General features: G+C 42.5%; 1 protein-coding gene across 6 annotated transcripts in view; it reads right to left on the bottom strand.

Annotated features, from left to right (window-relative positions):
• The window catches only part of LOC134339362 (dedicator of cytokinesis protein 7-like), a 223,323-nt gene that overhangs the window by 179,375 nt on the left and 19,293 nt on the right, over positions 1-24,655 (bottom strand). The window lies entirely within an intron of this gene.

Raw genomic sequence — 24,655 nt, forward strand, 5'->3', positions numbered from 1 at the left:
GTATTTAGGATGAACAAGGAAGTGCAATAGTTAATGATCATCCTTTCCTAACACTGTTCTTGAAACAACTTTGTGAGAAGCATAATCACTGGCATAGACAAGTAGATTGTGCGGGAAATGTTAGAGAGTTCTCAGCTCAGCATTTCTCCTACAAACATCAAGGTCATGACCGATTCTCCTATGTGCAGGAGACAAATTTATAGCAACTGGGAAAAATCAAGGACACTAGTGATTGACTTCAGCTTGTTTATTACAGATATTAAATCTTTTAAATATATTTATATAAAATATTTTACCATAGCTTGAATGGAGTAGGTAATAATCCAGCAGCTTGTCAACTCTTCAAAATGGCTGATGGCTTCATGTAGCCAGTGGCTATAGTTCATTAGGAGTTTAAGGCAATTTAGTATGACACCAAAGATTCCAGCAACTTTCTGTAAATGCACCATGGGGAGAATTCTGACAGATTGCAACATCGTCTGGTGTGGAGGCACCAATGCACAGGATTGGAAAAAGGTGCAGAGGGTTAGAAATAGCCAGCTCCATCATGGGCACTAGCCTCCCCACCATTGTGGACATCTCAAAAAGGTGATGCCTCAAAAGAGTGGATTCCACCATTAAGGACCCTTACCACCCAACACATGCCCTGTTCTCACTGTTACCATCAGAGAGGTGCAGGAGCCTGAACACATACACTCAGCATTTTAGGTACAGCTTTTCCCCTCTGTCATCTCATTTCTGAATGGAGCATGAAACCCATCAACACTACCTCACTTTCTGTTCTCTTTTTGGATTACTTATTTATTTTTATTCAATATATATTTCTCATTGAAACTTACAGTATTTTTCAGTACATGCTCTGTACTGCTGTTTCAAATCAACAAATTTCACAACATATGTCAGAGATCATAAACCGGATTCTGATTCCACTAACACAATGATTATAAAACAAATTATTTAGATCAAATTTGAACAAGCTCTTAACCTTGCTTAATTGCTACCTTGAGAATTCTCACACTGCTGTTAGGACTTCCCAGTCATCAGCTTTCCAGGATCCTTGCTGGATTTGGTTTAGCACAGGGATAGCTCTCCATCTCATTCATGCCTCAGCTTGTCGAGCTACAATTCAGCTTCAGGTCCAGACTAGCTCTTGGAAAGAATTTATGTTTACACACCCCTGACCCACATTATTCAATATTTGTTTTGGAATCTCTCAGTTATAGGAAAGATCATTAAGGTGGAAATGGTGCAGAAGAGATTCCCAGTGATACTACTGGCAATGGAGTGCTCAGGCTACCGCATGAGACTGCATAAGCTGGGAATTTTTTCCCCTGCAACCATGAAGGACAGAGATTAGATGAATGGTCACTATCATTTTCCCAAGCTAGGGAAGGGAAGTCCAGAGCTAGAGGGCATAGTTTTAAGGTAAGAGGGGAGATATTTGAAGCGGACTTGAGAGGCAGCTTTTCCCACACAAAAAGTGGTGGGTATGTAGAACAAGCTGCCAGAAGTAGTGGCAGAGGCAGGTACAATAGTTAAAAGATATTTAGACAGGTACATAGGTAGGAAAGATTTAAAGGGATGTGGGCTACACAGGCAAACAGGGCTAGCTCAGGTTGGCAACTTGATTGGCATGGATGAGTTGGACTGAAGGGCCTATTTCTGTCCTATATAATTCGATGATTATATGACTACCAATCTAAATCCAATCATATGCTCAGGAAAATCCAATAAATGCACTTTGCAACAGTTAGGGATTAGGAACTGGTGGCCATTTCAAACAGCAGAGGTACCGTGCAGACTACATCACCATCTGACTTGGAGGAGCCACTGCGCAGCATCAGAAAAAGCCTGAAGTTGCAAACACAGCCATCTCCATGAAGAACACTCGCCTTTCCAGCACAAAGGACACCTTCAAAAGGTGATGCCTCAAAAAGGAGGCATCCATCATTAAGGACCCCCATCACCCAGGACATGCCCTCTTCTCATTGCTACCATCAAGGAGGAAGCATAGGCGCCTGAAGGCACATACTCAGCATTTTAGGAACAGCTTCTTCCCATCTGTCATCAGATTTCTGAATGGACAATGAACCCATATTATCTCACTTTTTTTTTTCTTTTTTGCTTCCTTTTACACTGCTTTACAATTATATATATCTTATTGTACTGTATAACTTTGTGTTGGCGCGTGACCAAGTGGTTAAGGCGTTTGTCTAGTGATTTGAATGTCACTAATTCGAGCCTTGGCTGAGGCAGCGCGTGTCCTTGAGCAAGGCACTTAACCACACATTACTCTGCGACGACACCAGTGCCAATCTGTATGGGTCCTAATGCCCTTCCCTTGGACAACATCGGTGGCGTGGAGAGGGGAGACTTGCAGCATGGGCAACTGCTGGTCTTCCATACAACCTTGCCCAGGCCTGCGCTCTGGAAACTTTCTAAGGCGCAAATTCATGGTCTCATGAGACTAATGGAAACCTATTAATTAAGCTTTTTATTATTCTGTATTGCACTGCACTGCTGCCACAAAATAAATTTCACGCATATGTCAGTGATAATCTGATTGTATAGTACAATAACATCGAACTACATTTCAGTACCCAAGTATCAATCACAAGGGCCACTATTATTAATGACTGCCCTAAGAAAGTACCAGCCATTTTGCTCAATACTTCCAACACGTATCTTATTGTCCTCAGACAGCTTGGGTATTTAACATTGGTTATATTACAGAGGGTAAAACTCTCTTCAAATCTTCCGGCAGTTACTATAGCAATCAGGGTTGGGGTTTTAATGGCATTCAATAATGTGGCTTCATAAAAGAGGAACCAATCATTTTCTATGATCCCTGACCAATTAATAAATGTGCATTGACCAACCTGAAACAGCTAAGTATGATCGAGGTCTAGTGTACAAGTGTAGTAATTATTTATTATTATTTGTTTTTTATTATTGCACACATTGTCTTCTTATGCACATTGGTAGTTTGTCAGTCTTTGTGTGTAGTTTTTCAGTGATTCTATTAAAGTTTTTTTTAAATCTACTGTGAATGCCGACAAGAAAATGAATCTCAGCGTAGTATAGTACCTGTACTTTTATAATAAATTTACTTACAAGTGCCAGTTATGAGGCTGATTGATTCTGTCCATAAAAACTATATTCTAAAGGAAATAGCTCAAACAAATTAAACCATTTTGTAGCAAGAAGTTCAAACAATGCAGCTTCCTCATTTCGCAGCTGTTGATTAAAACAGTTTCATGGTCCAATCAACTCACAGACATTCTCATATGTTCTGACTACTTGCCTAAGTGTACTAACCTCAAATACTACAATAATTGCACCACAAACCACTTCAAAGACAATTCAGAAACACAGGAGATGCTGGTGATCTTGAGCACCAACCACAAAGTGCTGGAGGATCTCAGCAGATGAGGAAATATCTACGGAGGGGAATACACAATTGACGTTCCAAGCTGAGAACTTTCATCAACGGGTGTACACGGTACTGTAGCAGTTAGCACAATGCTTTATAGCACAAGCTGCAAGGTTGGGGTTTGATTCCCAACCTGGAGTTTGTATGGAGTTTGTACATTCGCCCTGTGACCACATGGGTTTCCTCCAGGTGCTCCAGTTTCCTCCCACAGTCCAAAGATTTGCAGTTAAGGTTAGTGATTTGTGGGCATATTGTGCTGGCACCGGAGGCATGGCGAGAATTGCGGGCTGCCCAACACAATCCTCAGTGATTTGATTTGACACAAATGACACATTTCACTGTATGTTTTGATGTACATGTGACAAGTAAGGCTAACCTTTACAATTTTATGGTATGTATTTGCAGCTGATTCTGGTCATTATGACTCTGTCACTGAGTTCATCCACTTTAGCCCAGTTGGGAAAGATAACTCATGACCATACATATCCACAGGAAAAGAGCTGAATGAATGTACTATTCCATAAAATCATCACTCAGTAGGCTTTTCTTTACATTGGTTTTAAGTATGGATATTTAAACATCAGCTTTGAAAAACACCTGAGTATTTACCAACTTAAAATCTTCTCTTCAATTCTACTTCTCTACAATTTGTTTGACACAAGATGTAGCATAAGGATTTTAGAGGATACAGGTGTCCTCTGCTTTACAAACGCTTGCTTTATGCCACTTCGCTTTCACGAAAAACCTACATTAGTACCTGTTTTCGCGAACTGAAAGAGGATTTTCGCTTTTACGAAAAAAGACACCTACTTTAAACTTGTGTTTACCCTGAGAAAGACTACTGTGACCATGAAGCCTTGCGCGGGCAGGTGTGTGCACATGCGTGTACATGCCGATTTTTTCCTACAAGTCGGTTTTGGCTAAATCTTCCCAATTCTGTTAAGTGAAACTACACTGTACATACATTATTTCTACTTTATATAGGCTGTGTATTTATATCATTCCTGATTTTACTGTATGTTAACACGAAAAAATCTGCAGATACTGGAATTTCAAGCAACACACATAAAAGTTGCTGGTGAACGCAGCAGGCCAGGCAGCATCTCTAGGAAGAGGTACAGTCGACGTTTCAGGCCGAGACCCTTCGTCAGGACTAACCGAAAGAAGAGCTGGTAACAGATTTGAAAGTGGGAGGGGGAGGGATGGAGCCAAGAGCTGGACAGTTGATTGGCAAAAGGGATATGAGAGGATCATGGGACAGGAGGCCCAGGGAGAAAGAAAAAGGGGAGGGGGAGGAAGCCCAGAGGATGGGCAAGGGGTATAGTGAGAGGGATAGAGGGAGAAAAAGGAGAGAGAGACTGACGAAGTGTCTCAGCCCGAAATGTCGACTGTACCTCTTCCTGGAGATGCTGCCTGGCCTGCTGCGTTCACCAGCAACTTTTATGTGTGTTGTTTACTATATGTTTGTGTTATTTTAGGTTTTATATGTTATTAGGTATGATTTGGTAGGTTATTTTTTGGGTCTGGGAACGCTTAAAAATTTTTCCCATATAGATTAATGGTAATTGCTTCTTCGCTTTACGCCATTTTGGCTTACGAATGGTTTCATAGGAACGCTCTACCTTCGGATAGCGGGGGAAACCTGTACTACCAAAGCAAATTCTTAGGAATAGTCAGAACTGTTATTTTAAGCTGAAGAATACAATGTCATTTGATACTGTATAATCAATATTTATTTTTGGCGCCAATAAAAGCTTGCCAGTAGTAATAAACTCTGATGCCAAGGTCAAAGATCCATTTCCAATTGAAACAACAGCAAAGATTCTTTCCCCCATACTCTTGTCATAAATAGAGTACATAGAACATGTACACGGAACTGTACAGCAAAGGAACAAGCTCTTTGGCCCACAGTGTCCGTGCTGACCATAATGGCAATCTAAACTAATCCCAAGTACAAGAGATTCAGCAGATGCTGGAAATCCAAAATAACACACATATAATGCTGGAGGGACATTTCTCTCATGTCTCTCATAATTTCATACACTTCTAATTTGAGCCCCTCAAATCTCCGATGCTCCAGAGAAAATAGTCCAAGTTTGACCAATCTCTCTTTATATCTAATACTAATTCAGGCAATACTCAAGATTCAAGATTGTTTAATGTCCAGTACACAAGTGTATAGGAGACAAAATAATTGTTATTCCAGATCTGATGGAGTACAAAAAAACACCAGATAAAGAATAAAAAAAAACACAATAAATATAGATCCATGACAGCTAACATAAGATAGCTTATATACACAGACTGATTGTATGTCCATAAAGTGATGTCAGGCACAGGTATGTCTGTACATAAGGTGACCGGCAGGTGAGTGGACGTGTTGATTAGCTTTACTGCTTGGAAAAGGTAACTGTTTTTGAGTCTGGTGGTCCTGGCATGGATGCTGTGTAGTCTCCTTCCTGATGCCAGCGGGACAAACAGTCCACATTTATTGTAGGAAAGCAGCATCCATCATCAGGGACCCCCACCACACAGGCCATGCTCTCTTTTCGCTGCTGCCAACAGGAAGAAGATACAAGAGCCTCAGAACTCACATCACCAGGTTCAGGAACAGTCATTGCCCCTCAACCATCAGGCTCTTGAATCAGAAGAGAGAACTTCACTTGACCCATCACTGAACTGTTCCCACAACCTGTGGACTCACTTTCAAGGACTCTTCATCTCATGTTCTTGATATTTATTGTTTATTTTTATTATTAATACTTCTTTTATTTTATTTTATTGGTATTTGCACAGTTGTTGTCTTTTGCACACTGGTTGTTCACCTTGTTGGTGCAGTCTCACTGATTCTATTTTAGTTATCAGATTATTGAGCATATCCACAAGACAATAAATCTCAGGGCTGTACATGGTGACATATATGTACTTTGATAATAAATTTACTTTGCATTTTAAAGAGCAGGGTGTGTGGGATCATTCATTATGGTTACTGGCCCTTTTTCAGTACCTTTCTCTATACTGTTACGTACCCCGTAACTGGGTTGCCAAACCAGCAGAAATGGATCACTCAGTTGGAGTCTGGAGTACTAGAACTAAGAAAGTTTTATTAAAGAAACAAGCAACACATTAATCGAAAGGATAATAAATGCAACAGTTCAGCGATGATAAACGCACATGTGCACAGAATTAAGATAACAGCATCAATCAAGCTCTATCGTTGTCTAGGGGTAAATGACCAAATTTCAAAATGACTCAAAGTTCAGTCCAGTTAGTAGTTCATTTCGCAGTATTCGTTGCCATGGCGATGGACAAGGTGGGGGAAGAGACAGAGAGAACAGGAACATTGCTTCGCTCACAGACCAGCGAGATTGCTCACAAGCAACTTTTGGGCGGGTCCTTGGTGATGTCACCTGAGGTCACCGACTGTGACCCCTCCTCCAGATGCGGTCGATCCTCTGCAGTGAACCCGGCACCCAGGCAAGGGCGGACACACACCGGGTTCCCGCTGATCGTGCCTTTCCACCCTTGTCGTTATCTGATACTTCTCACCCACTCGTGAAAGGCGCACCGCTTCCAGGGTCTCGTTACCTCGGGTGGCGTGTGTGTTCCTGTCTTAGCGAACCTGTCCCTTTTTATCCCCCTGCTGGGGTATCGCCTGTCCATCACTTCAAACAGTTCAGGGTTCAAAGGGGGGAGCCGCTCCAGACAGCTCTCTCTCCCACATCCCTTCATTACACATCTCCAGACGCTGCTCCATTGTTCCTTATCTCTCCTTCCCCTGAGGGCAGGTGGCAGACCAACTGCTGATGCCACTGATGCTAGCCCAGGCCAGCAAACATCTTAATTTTATGTGTATTCTCGTAACAATACATACATGTCCTTGATGGCACAGGGTGATGCATTGGGCAGTTCTGACCTCCTTCCTGTTTGCTGTCGTGCAGTTTCCTTACCATGCAGCAATGCAGCTGGCTAGGGTGCTCTCCACTGCACATCTGTAGTAGGAATGTGCATCCTGAGCATAACTGTGCATAGTCCAACTCCTCCTCAGCCTCCTCAGAAAGTAGAGACATTGTTGAGCCTTCCTGATTGTGTAGGATGTGTTCTGGGACCACGAGAGGTTGGGCAAGATGTGCACTCCCACTGCTGCACTGCCAATGTAAAGACTATGAGTCCTGGTACACAATATTATTAGATCTGGGGAGTTTGAAGAATGCTAAAGCATGACATGAGACTTTTCATTAAGAATCTTGCAAGTTTTTTTACTTCAATCCTGAAGCTGTGATGTATATTGGGATTTGCCCTCAAGACTATGTTCTCATATTTCAAAGTGTCATTCCTCATCTGAGGGCAAAAACTACTTCCTTAAAATTGTACCACAAACTAACCCACCAGTTTTCTTGAACTTTTATAATACAACTGAAATATTATTCAGATTGATCAGAAATTAAACTTTTAAATTTAACTGTTGCCCTTTTTTCTCATTTGTTTCTTTCCTTTTTACCGTCAAGTGTGATTATTGCTTTGTACTGAGTTCAATCTCCACTGCAGACGCTCCAGCCTAAAATCAACACTGTCACACCAATGAAATGGCGCAACGCCTTTCAGACAACAGATCACAACAAATTCTTTTCATATCTGTCAGCAGGATGTACAGTCTGTGTTCCTAAAGCAGAGCATATAAGAACTGGTGATGCAACCTTTTGCTCTTGTGCATCAAAAATCTGGAATACTCTACTGACTAAGGTACGCCAGGCAAATACTGTGGAATGTCTCAAAACAGTTTGAAAAAACTTTTTACATTTGGCCTACTTATAGGATTATTTAATGCCTATTGATGTTGATTATATTTATATAATTGGGTACATATGATTACATTTGTCTTTACTTATGAATTTTAATTTTGTCTCATTTTTATGTATATTGAGTTATCTTTACAATCTATATAAAGCATTTTGAGTCTGAATCTGAATGTATGAAAGGTGTTATATTATTAAAGTTATTAGTATTATTGTTATTATAATAAAATAATACTCTCCCTTTTTCTCTATGCAGTTAGGGACGGGAGAAGGTATCCAGTACCACAGCAGATTTAACTTAACTTCTAAAACTTCGCTACAACGTTTTTTTTAAGTGAGAGACACAGCACAGTAACAGTCCCTTCAGGCATCACCCATGTGACCAAGTTTTTGTATATCAAAATAAACATTATTCAAAATTAAAATCTATTAACCTACTAACCAGTATGTCTTTTGAATGGGAGAGGAAACCAGAGCACCCAGAAACCCACGGGGTACAAAATTGAACCTGGGTTGGTGGCACTATAAAGGCGTTACGCTAGCTGTTAACACTACTGGACTGCTCCAACCCACGCCATTGAAAGCAACGATCAGACTATAATAATTAATACATTCTAATGTATTTTACCAATAGCCACCAGTAAAGAAAGAACTAACACTTATATAAAGGGAGGGAGGGAGGGAGGGGAGAGAGGAAGGGGAGGGAGGGAGGGGAGAGAGGAAGGGGAGGGAGGGAGGGGAGAGAGGAAGGGGAGAGAGGAAGGGGAGGGAGGGAGGGGAGGAAGGGGAGGGAGGGAGGGGAGGAAGGGGAGGGAGGGAGGGGAGGGAGGGGAGGGAGGGAGGGGAGGGAGGAAGGGGAGGAGGGGAGGGGAGGAGTAGAGGGGAGGAGGGGAGGGGAGGAGGGGAGGGGGAGGAGGGAAAGGGGGGAGGGAAAGGGAAGGGGGAGGGAAAGGGAAGGAGGGAGGGGGGAAAACTAAAGAGCCTGCACATACAATATCAATTTTACAATCTTAAGCTTCTGCAATGCACTTTATGGGCAATGAAGTGATTTTTTTAACCAAGCTTTCCTCAATCTAATACCTTGATGGTTCTGATACCATCAAAATTGGCTTTTTATTCTGACAGGAACATAGAAATTCTGTACTCTTAAAATTCTACTTTTGAAGACTTCCGACTTACCCAGCACACCTTTCCCAATCCACGCTTGCCAGACCCTTTTCGAAACCATCAAAATTGTCCTTTCTACAATTAGAACCTCAACCCAAGGATCAGACTAATCCTTCTCCACAATTATCTTGAACCTAATGGGATTATGATCACTTGAGAATCAGCCATGACACAATGGTGGAGCAGACTTGATGTGCCAAACGTCCTAATTCTGCTCCTATGTCTTACCATCTATAATTTAATACAAGAAATGCAGTAACGAGATTGTGTGTCAATATTTCAGTCTGTAATTAGAAAACTATAGTATTACCCAGGACACAGAAGAGATCCAGAGTTATTCCAATTGTGCAACTGTCTCTTCAGGGTCTCGTATGAACGGGCAGGAGCTCAGGTTAAAGTGTCATTTGAAAGGCTATCATCTTCCACAGTGACGAAAGGCCTTTAGAAAATATCCAACCCAGAGTATTTTACTATACAGTCGTTTGGCTTGAAAGGAATTAGAGCAACTTTCATGGCTATTTGAATTTAACAAGGTTTCTCTTCTCCCCTGGCAAATCAAAGTAAAATATAAGTAATTGATGAATGTGATTGGATTGTGACACATTTTTAACTTTTCAGTATTGACTGTGATTGCCTTAGTATAAGGGGCCTATTTGGGGTGGAATTTGTTAAATGCAGCCAGGAAGAGTTTTCAAAGAAGAATGTAGAACGTCCTACAAGAGGGAAATGTGCATCCTCAGCCTCTCATACCTCCTTCCTGATGCCGATAACAAGAGGGCATATCGTGGGTAGTGAGAGTCCCCAGTGATTGTGAAATGGTACAGCAGCATACGGGTTAGCAACACACTTTACTACAAGCATCGGGGTGTGATTCCCAGCACTGTCTGTACTTCTCTGTAAGGAATTTCTGTGACTGTATGGGCTTCTCGGAGTGCTCCAGTTTCCTCACACACTCCAAAGACGTACGAATAGGTTTAGCTAGTTGTGGGCATGTGTTGCACCCTCACTTTTGGTGAGGATATGAAGATGTGGATTTCAAAAACCAGACAGCAGGCCACAATACCACATTTAGAGCAAAGGTTTTTATGGTGTGTCAGAGGTGAAAAACTTGCAGAAAAAAATGCAAGAAATGGCAAAATAACCAAAATGCAGAGATATAAAACATCAGACCTTTAGGGCTACAGCTCCAAAACATCAGTCTGAAGTAATATACCGCACCCCTCTCCTCTCACCAAAGTGAGCCTTTTCAGTAAGGATCTCCTTCCTCTAGGAGAAAAGGGATAGTCTATGGGGGAGGGGGAGGAGTTGTTATCATGAGCCTGAACAATTACACAAAAACCAAAACACAGGATTTTCACACCTTTCTTCATAATCACAAATTTCTACACACATTCATTAAAATAAGATCAAATTGACATTGTGCAACAAAATCAATCAACAACTAACCATTTTCCAGGAGCCAGCACTGTTCCCCATTCCCAAAATGAGCTCTTCCACTGAGCCAGCAGAGAGCATGAGCCACCACAAATAGGCACCTTTTTTTAAAAGACACCCCACCCATCAGTCGGATCCGCTCCCTGAAGCAAGAAGCAACAACAAACCAGGTGCGTCAAAGAATGCACTGTCCTGGAGTGTGCTAGTACAAACAGAAGTGTCCATGCCACGCGTTAGCCTGGTGCGTGCACCCGATAAACATAACGTCAGCACTGTCAGACAGGGATAATGAGAATTATGGGGTTATTGGGAGGGTGGGGGTGGAAGAAATTACCTGTGGTTGACCTGCTCTGATGGTGCCGAAAGCATGGCGATGCTTGTGGGCTGCCCAACACAATCCTTGCTGACTTGACTTGATGCAAATGACTTATTTCACAGTATGTTTAAATCTACATGTGAAGCTAATCCCTCTTTCTAATATGTTGAGGGATTTTCTACCCTCACCTGCAGTTTATAACTGACTGAAACTACAAACCCAAACTGGAAGAAACATTCCAGAATATAAAAGGTAAAGAACTTGTTCAATTTTCAGGCTGCTATATAAAAAAATATCAATTGTAATCTTTGGAATCAGCATCCAGAACCAGAACTAATATGTCCCTTGCCAAAACCTGTGTAATCACATTACATCATATGTGAAGCAATATCAGTGGAACAATAGTGCAATGAATAGTCTAAAGTATTACTGTTACTGACTCAAAAAGGTGGGGGGACAAAACCGATGATCCTTGGGAAATTGGGAAATTCAAGACTATCCTTAACTTCTTGATTTATATTTATAGTGAAGCACAATTCTGGGCCACTAATTTAAATACAACTGTGGCTACCTTGCCATTTTTTTTAAACCAGAGGAGCAAATAAAAACAATCATTATAAATTCATTAAACAACAGGAATTCTACAGATGCTGGAAATTCAAGCAACTTTGATGTGCGTTATTATAAATTCATTGTCTTGTTGGTTAGTTTTGTAACAGGAACTGATTCATTGTCAGGCAAGAACCGAAGTTTGGGTAATGCTTTTCTACAAAATTTTCTTCGTGCTTCCAAACTTTTTTTTATATAAAATCTAAAAATCAAATTGTGGGAAAAACAAATGCAGATTTGGTATCACTCCAATGAAATCCCATGTGTAATATGTGACAAGCCAAGCAAGAATCTGGCTCAAATCTCAGCATTCAGTGGCTCCTTACCAACATATTCTTAACATGAATAAGATGGGAACGAAAACATCACTGCCTTCAGAAAATTAATTCGTCTTAGGCCCTTTTTTTGTACATTAGATCAGCATTCATGATCACTGTTCAAACTGCTTGTGTGATAGGAATAAATTTTATACTAGAATTCCCACAAGTACCTCTGGAATATTCACTTTTATCAGTTGAATTGCTTGTCTTTACAGGAGGGAGGAAAGAACCTTAACTGTCCTGAACAACAAATCATAGTAGTAATTGTTTCTGATTGGTATCCATTGTTAATAAAGTCTCACACAGGCATTCTCCATTAAGGGAATCTATCATAACTCTTAGTTATGTGGATCCCATATCAACCTCCACAGCCACCTGAGGACTCACCCTTTGGAGAACACCATACTCACTCGTACTACTGTTACATTTTGTTTATATCCACAATCTCATCTCTCTGCTCTGTTCAGAGATCAGTCATTCTGATCAAATTGTGAGGTGACAATGAGTGTCACTGGTTACTAAACCAGCATGGATAACTGCACTTATCTCAATCTGAACTGATTCAACAACCTATGGACTGACTTTCACTTTCATGGTCACGGTATGATTTATTTATTTAGTATTTGCACAGGTTGTCTTCTTATGCACACTGGCTGTGTGTCAGTCTTTGTATGTAGATTTTCATTGATTCTATTGCATATCTCTGTTCTACTGTGAATGCCTGCAAGAAAATTAATCTCAGGGTAGTATATGGTGAGATATATGTACTTTGCTGTTGAATTTACTTGATCACTGATGAGTTGACAGTTGAACACAATCCTATACTTGCCAGCGTGCAAACAACAGCGGGCCCAACAATAGCAACTAAAATTAGAAACCTTGGCTGATTTCCAAATTTTAAGAACACTGAGCTCAAAGTCTTTTAAAGAACTAGGAATTATGGGTAAACCTGGGACTTTCCTGGGCAAGTGGTTTAATTCCATACTGAGCAGCAAAGAATGTTTAGACCCAACCTATAACTGAAATATGGTAATGAATAGGTTAAGTTTGGGAAAATCCTGGACATCTGTCCACACAGCGGGATTGGAGACAATGTGTTTGTTCAGTCAAGCTCTTATCAGTCAAGTTATTGTCAGGAAATCATTGCCCACTTCCTGCCATTCAAATCACTTGTTATCACGGTCAACATCTGCAATCACATCTTTATTTAATTCTCTGTATGTTTCTGCCTTAGAGTGAATCCATGGCTCCCACTCTGGCCAAAAACACAAGAGATTCTACAGTGAAGGCAGGAGAAGAGCCTTCTTAATCATTGAAATTACTGTTGATTACATGAGGAGAAGATCTTAAATGATGTCAGAAACTGTTATCTCATGAAAATTAAGTGGACAAAGTTTGCACATTAACTAAATCTAATAGATTCCTTTAATTTTTCACCTTCAGAATTTTAAATTTCATATATTCATAGATTTAAATAAGCTTCTCTGTAGGAATCCAAGAGATTCTACAGTAATACACACAAAATGCTGGAGGAACTCAGCAGGTCAGGCATAATCTTTGGAGGGGAATAAACAGTTGACGGTTTGGGCCAAGACTGAGACTATATATTCCCCTCTATCGATGCTGCCTGATCTGCTACGTTCCTCCAGCATTTTGTATAGGAAGGACAAAGTCTGCAGAAGTGAATCTCTTTGTGCTTCTGAACCTGGAATGTCTTCCTGCAAGGAATCTGTAAGGGAAGTCTTTGAAAGGGCAGAAGTGCAATTCTAGAAAGGGCATGAGATCACTGTCCAAATGCCTATTGAGAATGCAGGAAAATGCCTGCCCCTGTTTCTATGAGCTGAAGGAAAAGTGGATGAAGTCCTTCTGTTAGAATATGAAGTTTGCTAGAAACTCCCTAATACAGCAGCAAGTAGCAATTTATGTGCAAGATCAGCAGTAATACCTGCACTTCTGACAGTGACAGTGACTGTGACCTTGACTCCATAGGCAAAAGAGTCAAAGGACTCATTGATAAAGTTTAAGGGAATGGGGGATTCTCAGATCCCTGTAAACAATGGATTCAGTACCGACTATGTCCGTGACTGCAGTGTGTTTTGAATAATGTCTCACAGCTGCCTTCTTTGGAGCAAGGTGATTAAAGTTCGCACAGATCCACATCAGATGTCTCTGGGCTTTTCACAACTTTTGATTTTGACAAAAAGCAGTACCTGATGGAAATTAGACAGAACATTCCTTTCTTAATTAAAGCATAAATTTGACGGATGTTCTTAACTTTGTAATCAAGTTGTGGCTCCAGCAAACCAGGTAGGACATTCTTTTCTTTAATTAAGGTGGCTGGAGTGTCTAACAAACTGATTGTTCTCTGTATCAATAGTCCATTGACTTGGCCGGAATGGTTCTCATACTGATTGGTTTTTTTTGTATCGGTGGCCTTATAACTTCTGAGAATTCTGACATCGGGTAATGAACTTGCGGAACCGCCAGGGAGATGAGAAAGAGTCTCTCCCTGATGTCAGGTCCGAGTTCACTCGCTGGCTGAGCTGGAATAAATAACGGGTGAAAAGATAAGTAATGATCTTTTTGTGCTGTTGTTATTTGATCCAGCAAAGTTACATTTACATCATGAGGTTAAGTTTGAAACCAGAGTTTCAGTGAGAACAAAGAGTGCATTTCAATCTTGGCCCTTTAAGTAGCACATTTTAAGGGAGATGGGGCTGTTCCATGAATAAATAAGTTTTTCAGACCAGTGATGATGAAACTCTTAGTGCAGAACCATTTTATGTGTTGTTCGACTGTGTGCTGGTTGCCCACTCTCTCGAAGACTTGCAGGAGATTACCAGTCGCTTTGCCAGTGCAGCCAAAAGCTTCGGACTGACAATCAGCCTGAAAAAGACAGAAGTTTTGTACCAACCGGCTCCTGGCTCAAGCTATGAAGAACCAGCTGACCTCATTGATGACACTCGTCTCAATGCTGTCAACAAGTTTTGCTACCTGGGCAGCATAATAACATCCTCAGCTTCTCTGGATGTAGAGACTGACTCAAGAACCAGAAAAGCCTGCTTTGCCTTTGGTCGGAAAGATCAAGTTTGGTCACAAAACATCAGGTTGGCCACCAAGTGCAAGTTATACAGGGCCGTTGTCATATCAACCTTATTATACGGATGTGAGATAGGATGCCCATATCAGAGACACTTACGCCAGCTTGACCAACTGCAGCAGCGTCACCTACATTCTCTGATGAAGATCAGCTGGCGAGACAAGGTCTCCAATACCGAGGTCCTCTCTCGAGCTGGAATGCCAGCAGCTTCAACCTTGGTGATGTCAGCCCAACTGCACTGGGCAGGACATGTTGTCAGAATGCCTGACGGAAGACTGCCCAAGGACATCTTGTACAGCCAACTGTCCAGTGGTACCCGAAAACGAGGAGGCCAGCGACTACGGTACAAGGATGTTCTGCACAAGAGCCTCAAGAAAGTTGATACTGCCACATCAACATGGGAGGATCTGGCTCAAGATCGCTCACAGTGGAGGGACGCCATCAGAAAAGGTGTGGACGCTGCTGAGAACAAGCTCAACGAGGCAACAGAGGAAAGGCACAGGAAGTGCCACAACAGAGCTTCTGCCCCTGCTGTCCCTCCAGGCCTCACCTGCCAAGTACATGGCAAGCAGTGCCCGTCAAGGATCAGCCTTACAGCCACTCCAGGACTCACATATCAAACCCCACTAACTGACTGAAGGAACCATCATTATCCGATGGGATGGATAGCCACAGAGATATCATTGGGGACGGGAAGAGAGGGGAGGGAAATTAATGCCAGATATCTGCATATTGTTTGTAAATATGTTGCAATATGCATCTCCCTTGTACTTTGTATATTTCTTTAAATCAAAGCTATAACTTTTGAAGCCCGTTGGATTTCTACAGAGAAGCTTATACACAATTTAAAACTCCGAGGGTGAAAAATTAAAGGAATTTACCTGAAGATTTAGTTAATGCACAAATTTTGCCTATTTAATTTTCTTGAAATAATAGTTTCTATCATTTAAGATCATCCTCTCCTCATGTACTCAACAGTAAAAGTAATTTCAATGATAAAGGCAGCTCTGATCCTGTCTCAACTGTAACCAGACCTGATAGATGTAAAACTGGAAAAGTTTTAGAGCACTGCTTCAATCAGATCAAATGTTAGTCAGTAATAAAACAATCTTATAGAATCACCGATCAGAGTGCTTCACTCCACAGTCAACAAACACAATTAAAGGTGGATTTTAGATCCCATTCCCCAGTGTATTAACAACAGCTCTTTCTTCTCCAGCACAGATTATGTCAGAAAAAATGTTTTGGTCTGACAAGTTATCTTTAACTCTGTAGTAACATGAGAAGATGACTTTTACGATTAGTTCCAATTTTATCGGATAGCCTGGCTGGAACTGTAGACATATGGGGGAGATCTTCGATGAATTCTTTGCATCTGTATTTACTCAGGAGACAGATACAGAGTCTATAGAAGTAAGGCAAAGCAACATCAACTTCATGGACCCTGTACAGATTACAGAGGAGGAGGTATTTGCTACCCTGTGGCAAATCAGGGTAGATAAATCCACAGGGCCTGACAATGTGTTCCCTCGGACCTTATAGGAGGCAAGTGCAGAAATTGCTGGGGCCCTAGCAGAGATATTTAAAACATTCTTAGTGACAGGAGAGGTACTAGAGGATTGGAGGATAGCCAATATTGTTCTGCTGTTTAAAAAAAGGCTCTAAACATAAACCAGGAAATTGTAAGCCAGTGAGTCTGACATTAGCAGTGGGAAAGTTATTGGAAGGTATTGTAATGGACCGGATATATAAGTATTTGGATGGACATGGACTGATTAAGGATAGTCAAGCATGTCATGTCTAACCAATCTTGTAGAGTTTTTCGAGGAAGTTACCAGGAAAGTGCACAAAGGCAAGGCAGTGGGTGTTGTCTACATAGTCATAGTCATACTTTATTGATCCTGGGGGAAACTGGTTTTCATTACAGTTGCACCATAAATAATAGTAATAAAACCATGAATAGTTAAATAGTAATATGTAAATTATGCCAGGAAATAAGTCCAGGACCAGCCTATTGGCTCGGGGTGTCTGACCCTCCAAGGGAGGAGTTGTAAAGTTTGATGGCCACAGGCAGGAATGACTTCCTATGACGCTCTGTGTTGCATCTCAGTGGAATGAGTCTCTGGCTGAATGTACTCCTGTGCCCAACCAGTACATTATGTAGTGGATGGGAGGCATTGTCCAAGATGGCATGCAACTTGGACAGCATCCTCTTTTCAGACACCACCGTCAGAGAGTCCAGTTCCATCCCCACAACATCACTGGCCTTACGAATGGCCTTACGTGGACTTTAGTAAGGCATTTGACAAGGTCCCGCATGGGAGGCTGATTCAAGAAGGTTCAGTTGCTTGGCATTCAGGATGAGGTAGTAAATTGGATTTGACATTGACTTTGAGGGAGAAGCCAGAGAGTGTAGTAGAGTATTGCCTCTCTAAATGGAGGCCTGTGACTAGTGATGTGCTGTATCCTTTGTTGTTTGTCATCTACATCAATGACCTGGATGATAACGTGGTTAACTGGATCAGCAAACTTGCAGATAACACCAAGATTGTGGGTGTAGTGGACAGTGAGGAAGGCTATCATGGTTTGCAGAAGGATCTGCATCAGCTGGAAAAATGGCAGATGGAATTTAATGCAGACAAGTGCGAAGTTTTGCACTTCAGTGAGACCAACCAGGGTAGGTCTTACACAGTGAACAATAGGACACTGAGGAGTGTGGTAGCACAAAGGGATCTGGGTACACAGGTCCATAAGTAATTCATTGAAAGTAGTGTCACAGGTAGAAAGGGTCAACAAGAAAGCTTTTGGCGTATTAGCCTTCATAAATCAATGTATTGAGTACAGGAAATGAGATGTTATGTTAAAGTAGCGTAACTCTCGCTTCGGCTAGCGAATTAATATAGGGGATGATAGCCCCCACGGCCCAGCCAAACTTAAGAAATCTCATTTGGGTGAATGCTGCATGATGTTTCCCCTGTTACAAATCAGTACCACGAAATTACAAACAGCACACAATATGTGATTAAACGATTGAGCTTTATAATTCTTAATTTGTCAATATAGTTAGTAAAGAAAACAAAAAAAGAAAAACGGCCCATTCTCATAAAACGGTCTAATGCACAATGTTGGAGCTCATTGATAAGGCCGCTCGTCCACCGTCGACCTCCTCCGATTGTCGCTGACCTTCGGACCCTCGCTCCGTCCACTCCATCCGAGGTCTACTAACTCTCTCCATTCGAGTCTTCTCTCCTCATCTCTCCCCGGCAAAAGACGATGAATTCCCGGATCCCAGACACACAAGAAAGAACAACATCCCGCTCATTGGCTAGCAAGCCCTGTTATCTCTAGTCATAACCCAAACATTGCTGCTACAGAGAAACCATTACCTCTGCAGTGGAATGTTACAGAGAAGCCATTACATTAGCAGTGAAACCTCACAGCGTGTTACACTTGCCCCCCCGCCCCCAAATTTAGTCATATCCTCACGATGTTGATATAATTCGCCAACCCTTCCTGCAAAACACAAAGTCCAATCCAAGTGCACAAGGCAGTGACATAGCTCCCCAAAACGGTAGGGAGTCACACACTGCTCCCCGGTGCTATGTGTGCCAGCCTATCCAGTGGTCTCCTAATTCTCTGAGACCTCACCTAACTCTTCAGGTTCAGACACCACTGGCGATACTTCCGGTCTACCTGGCGAGGCCTCCCCCAACCTATCACTCTTGCCCACCTGCAACTCGGACCCCTCTCTCCCATGGCCAAGCCCTGCTTCTTCCCCTGCAGAGTCCCGCTGCAACCCAGGCTGCCCACAGATAGTGCCCCCCCACCACTTCACCTGTCTCAATAGAAGGGCCAGGAGTCTCTTCCTTAATCAATGGGGAGTTAGCGAAAGGCAGCATATACCACACATCCAGGTCCTCATCCTCCAAATCAGTATTCCTCCCGGGGTGGGGGCGGGCCTAACCTCGCCTGCTGTGGGCCCTACAGTCACCCCGCATTTCCGCAGAGTCCTCTTGCTAGGTGTAGGCCCCAAGTCAGGCCCTGAGCCTACCTGCAGCTCTTGTCCCAGGAGCAGCAGGTGGTTCCAATGGAGAATCTTGACAGGCCCGTTCCCAACCTCTGGTTTCACACGGAAAACTGGTAGGTTTGGCATCTGACTCTCCACCACATAAGGCGTAGCCGCCCAGCGGTCAGCCAACTTATGCTTTCCAGGTAGCCCCAAATTCCTTATGAGGACTCGGTCTCCCAGCAGGAGTTGGGAGAATCTCACCTTTTGATCGAAGTTCCTCTTATTTCCTTGACGCTGCTTGGCAGCTGCGACCCCAGCTAACTCATAAGCCCTTTTCAGCTTTCTTCTCATATCAGACACATAATTCAGATAAGTCTTTGGGGGTAAGTCAGCCTCATCAGTCCCACATCAAAGGTCAATGGGCAACCTTGCTTCGCGCCCAAATATCAAATAATATGGCAAGACCCAGTAGCTTCATTTCATGTACAGTTGTAACTGTGAGCCAGTTGCCCAATATGTTGACTCCACTTGCTCTTCTTGCTGATCTCCAGGGTCCTGAACATGTCCAGCAAGGTCTGGTTAAACCTCTCTGGCTGGGGATCACTCTGTAGGTGATAGGGCGTGGTCCTCAACTTCTCAACTCCAAGCATGCCCAGTAACTCATGGATGAGTCTGCTTTCGAAATCCCGTCCCTGTTCACTATGTATCCACCTGGGAAGACCATAATAGATGAAATACTTGTCCCATAACACTATTGCCACCGTAGACGCCCTCTGGTCCTTGGTAGGAAAAGCCTGAACCTCAGCTGGTATAGTGGTCCGTGATGACTTAAGACATGTTGCTGGCATCGGATTCTATTGACAGGAAATCCATACACATCAGGTCCACAGGCCCCACAGGCCCCACACTCTGCAAATGGGACAAGAGAGCTGCCCGTGTAGGCAGTGTCTTCCGCCATATGCATCGAATGCACGACTTGCAGTATTCTTTGACCTCTAATTTCATCCGGGGCCAGTAAAACCGGTCTCTGAGCAATCCACAAATCTTTTCCTACTCCAAATGCCCAGAATCATCATGAAGAAACCTCAAAGCAATCCTCCAATACTTCTCGGGCAGAACCAGCTGGCAACGCTGAGGTCGGTCTGGGGGTGACGTGTCCTAGTATAAGATCTGGTTCTTTAAATCCAACAGAGACCATTATCGCCATAATGGAGGCACCGACGCATGTTTCGTCTTCGCCACCTGAGCCACGTCTCCCACGCTGCCCAAATGGTACCAATGCCCAGATCATCTCGCTGAGCAGCTGCCATTTCCCCAGAACTCAATTCTGGCAGCTGATTTGTCTTCAGAGCAGTCAGGTTACGGTAAACTTGGGGAATGGCGTCATCAGAAGCTGCCAACTGATCTACTGCTCGATCCAGCCTGTCCTTTTCCTCGGCCTTCACGGTGATGGCAAACTGACACATCACCTTCGCCCCTGGGGCAGGAACGCTCTCCCTTCTCATCTCTGACCAGTCCCTCATGCGCCCGTCAGGACAAAGCATCAGCATCAATGTTCCTGCTTCCTGGCCAGTACTTCAGGCTGAAATCATAGGCAGACAACGCCGACAACCACCGATGGCCTGTGGCATCCAGTTTTGTCGAGATCAGGATATAAGTTAGGGGGTCCGTCCTCACCTCAAACTTGGCCCCACAGAGGTAGTCACTCAGCTTATCCACCACCGCCCATTTCAACGCCAGAAATTCCAACTTGTGCATGGGATAGTTTTTCCTCAGAGGGCGACAGACTCCAGCTGACGAACACAACAGGCACCAACCTGGTGCCCTGATCCTTGTACAGGACGCCCCCTAAACCTGCTTGGTTGCCATCCGTCTGCAGTACATATGGCAATAGGGGGTCCACAAAAACTAGCACCAGCGCCTGGATCAGTAGCTCCTTCAGCAACTGAAAGGCCTCTTGACATTTTGCATCCAACAGAATCAATCCCGAACGTAGCCCCCACAACTGTAACTCTCGCTTCAGCTAGCGACTTAATATAGGGGATGATAGCCCCCCGGCACAGCCAAACTTAAGAAATCTCATTTGGGTGGATGCTGCGTGATGTGTCTCGTTACAAATCAGTACCACGAAATAACAAACAGCACACAATATGTGATTAAACGATTGAGTTTTACAATTCTTAACTTGACTATATGGTTAGTAAAGAAAACAAAAAAAGAAAAAGGGCCCATTCTCATGAAACAGTCTAATGCACAATGTTGGAGCTCACTGAGTAAGGCCGCACGTCCACCGTTCGGACCCTTGCTCCAAGTCCACTCCGTCCGAGGTCTACCAACTCTCTCCATTCCCGTCTTCTCTCATCTCTCTCCGGCAAAAGACCGCGAATTTCCGGCTCCCAGACACACAAGAAAGAACAACATCCCGCTCATTGGCTAGCATGCCTTGTTATCTCTAGTCATAACCCAAACATTACTGCTACAGAGAAACCATTACCTCAGCAGTGGAACATTACAGAGAAGCCATCACATTAGCACTGAAACCTTACAGCATGTTACAGTAGTATTAGACAAGTTCTGGTCACCTGCCTACAAGAAAGATGTAAAAAAGGTTTAAAGAGTACAGGGTAAATTCACAAGGATGTTGCTGGGTCTGCAAGACCTGAGTTGTAAGGAAAGATTGAATAGGTTAGGACTGTATTCTTTAGAACACAGAAGATTGAGAGGAGATTTAACAGAAGTATACAAAATTATGAGGGGTATAGATAGGGTAAATGCAAGCAGGCTTTTTCCACTGAGGCTGGGTGGGACTACAACTAGAGGTCATGAGTCAAGGGCAAAAGGTGAAAAGTTTAAGAGGAACACGAGGGGAAACTTCTTCAACCTGAGGTTTGTGAGAGTGTGGAATGAGCTACCAGCACAAGTGGAGCATACAAGCTCGATTTTAATGTTTAAGATAAGCTTGGATAGGTACATGGATAGTAGGGATATGGAGGGCTATGGTCTCGGTGCAAGTCAATGGGAGTAGGTAATTTAAATGGTTTTGGCATGGACTAGGTGGATCAAAAGACTTGTTTCTGTGCTGACTGTGTGATTCTATTCTTGAAATTGAGGCTACTAAAATCACTGGTCTCACTGAAACACCGACAATTGATTGTCTTGGTTAAATAACCCTTCGTAATAACAAGTTTTAACACATCAGAATTATTTGCCATTAAGTCCAAATAAATGTTTAGAATTCTTCAACTTCATTCCAGCGGCTTAAAACTATAAAATATGCATACGTGGATTCCAGTTTACTGGGATATTTTCACCCCAGTTAAGCCATGGAAACAGTTTTAAAAAAAGATTTAAAAAAAAACAAAATGATTAACAAATTTTGTAACTAAATGAAATACAGAACAAATTAGAACACTATCAGTACTACTGCAGTATTATAATGCTGTGTATTGCTTCCTAGCAGGTCAGGCAGCATCTATGGAAATGAGTAAACTGTTGACTTTTTGGGCTCAGATCCTTCTTCAGGGCCTGAAAGAGGTCTCAACCTGAAATGTCGACTGTTTACTCATTTCCATGGATGCTGCCTGACCTGTTGAGTTCCTCCAGCATTTTGTATGTGCTGCATTGGATTTCCAGCATCTGCAGAATTTCTGGTGTTTATTATTAGATCCTAATAGTTATTGATGGAGGAATTCATCCAGTATATGCTGCTCTGTTCTTCTCATTGAATGTAAGTAAACAATGTAAATGCTTTAGACGAATGCATCCCCCAAATCTTCATTTTCATTGCAACATTCAAGATTATCGTTGACACCTTCAAATTCTTCATAGTTCCTAACTTGTTGAAGTAGTAAAGTTGTTTCATTTTCAGTCCCCGCCATTTCTGGCATTTATTTATTGAAATACAGCCCATCAAACCATGCTGCCCAGCCATCCCCAACTTAACCCCAGCCGATCCACGGGACTAGTTACAATGACCAATTAACCTACCAACTGAAAAGTTTTTGGGCTATGGGAAGAAACCGGAGCACCCAGAGGAAACCTATGTGGTCATGGGGAAAACATACAAACTCCTTACAGACAGCAGCAGGAATTAAATCTGGATTGCTGGTACTGTAAAGTGTTGTACTAATCGTAACATTACCATGCCGCCCCATCTCATAGCCTGAAAGCTTGAAACCGCAGTGAGCAAAACAGTTCTAAACTGTCTTACTGCTTATTTCTCCCCAACTATCAGTGACAAAAATCATTGCTTTTTGAACATAAACCCATGAAACTCATGTTATTTTAAAACTGTTCATTCTAAGCACAATGTAGTGTCTAACAGCCACAACAGCATGCGAATGATGCTATTTAGAAGTCTCCTGCCCAATTAAGCAGCATAGTGTCCCAAAAGGGAATCCCAGTAATTTTCTTGATTAGATTTTGTTGTTTAAGAGTTGTCCAAGATAAGCAGTTACCCTGATTCACTGATGACCCAATTAACCAGAATCCACTGTATTTGCTGGTTTTATGGTTTGAAATATATCTCATCAATGTACAGAAATATTAAATAACAAAAGGCAAAAAACAAACTATGTATTATACTTTATAGTCGCCAAACAATTGATACTAGAATGTACAATCATCACAGCGATATTTGATTCTGTGCTTCCCTCACCCTGGATTACAAATATTATATATTAAAAATATTTAAAATAGTAAAGATTAGTAAATATTAAAATTTTAAATTATAAATCATAAATAGAAAATTAGAAAAAAGGAAAGTACGGTAGTGCAAAAAAACCTAGAGGCAGGTCCGGATATTTGGAGGGTACGGCCCAGATCCGGGTCAGGATCTGATCAGCAGTCTTATCACAGTTGGAAAGAAACTGTTCCTAAATCTGGCCGTACAAGTCTTCAAGCTCCTGAACCTTCTCCCGGAGGGAAGAGGGACGAAAAGTGTGTTGGCTGAGTGGGTCGTGTCCTTGATTATCCTGGCAGCAATGCTCCGACAGCATGCGGTGTAAAGTGAGTCCACGGACGGAATATTGGTTTGTGTGATGTGCTGCGCCGTGTTCCTGATCTTCTGCAGCTTCTTTTGGTCTTGGACAGGACAACTTCCATACCAGGTTGTGATGCACCCTAGAAGAATGCTTTCTACGGTGCATCTATAAAAATTAGTGAGGGTGTTAGGGGACAGGCCAAATTTCTTTAGTTTTCTCAGGAAGTAAAGGCGCTGGTGGGCCTTCTTGGCAGTGAACTCTGCTTGGTTGGACCAAGTCAGGTTATTTGTGATATTGACCCCGAGGAACTTAAAGCTTTTGACTGTTCCACTTGCGCACCGCCGATGTAAATTGGGTTGTGCGGTCCGCTACTCCATCTGAAGTCAACAACTAATTCCTTCATCTTGCTGACGTTGAGGTATAGGTTATTGTCTTCGCACCATGCCACCAGGTTCTTAATTTCCTCTCTAAAAATCAGATGTTACGTAG

The sequence above is a fragment of the Mobula hypostoma genome, chromosome 29, assembly GCF_963921235.1.
Source record: "Mobula hypostoma chromosome 29, sMobHyp1.1, whole genome shotgun sequence".
Taxonomy (NCBI): Eukaryota; Metazoa; Chordata; class Chondrichthyes; order Myliobatiformes; family Myliobatidae; genus Mobula; species Mobula hypostoma.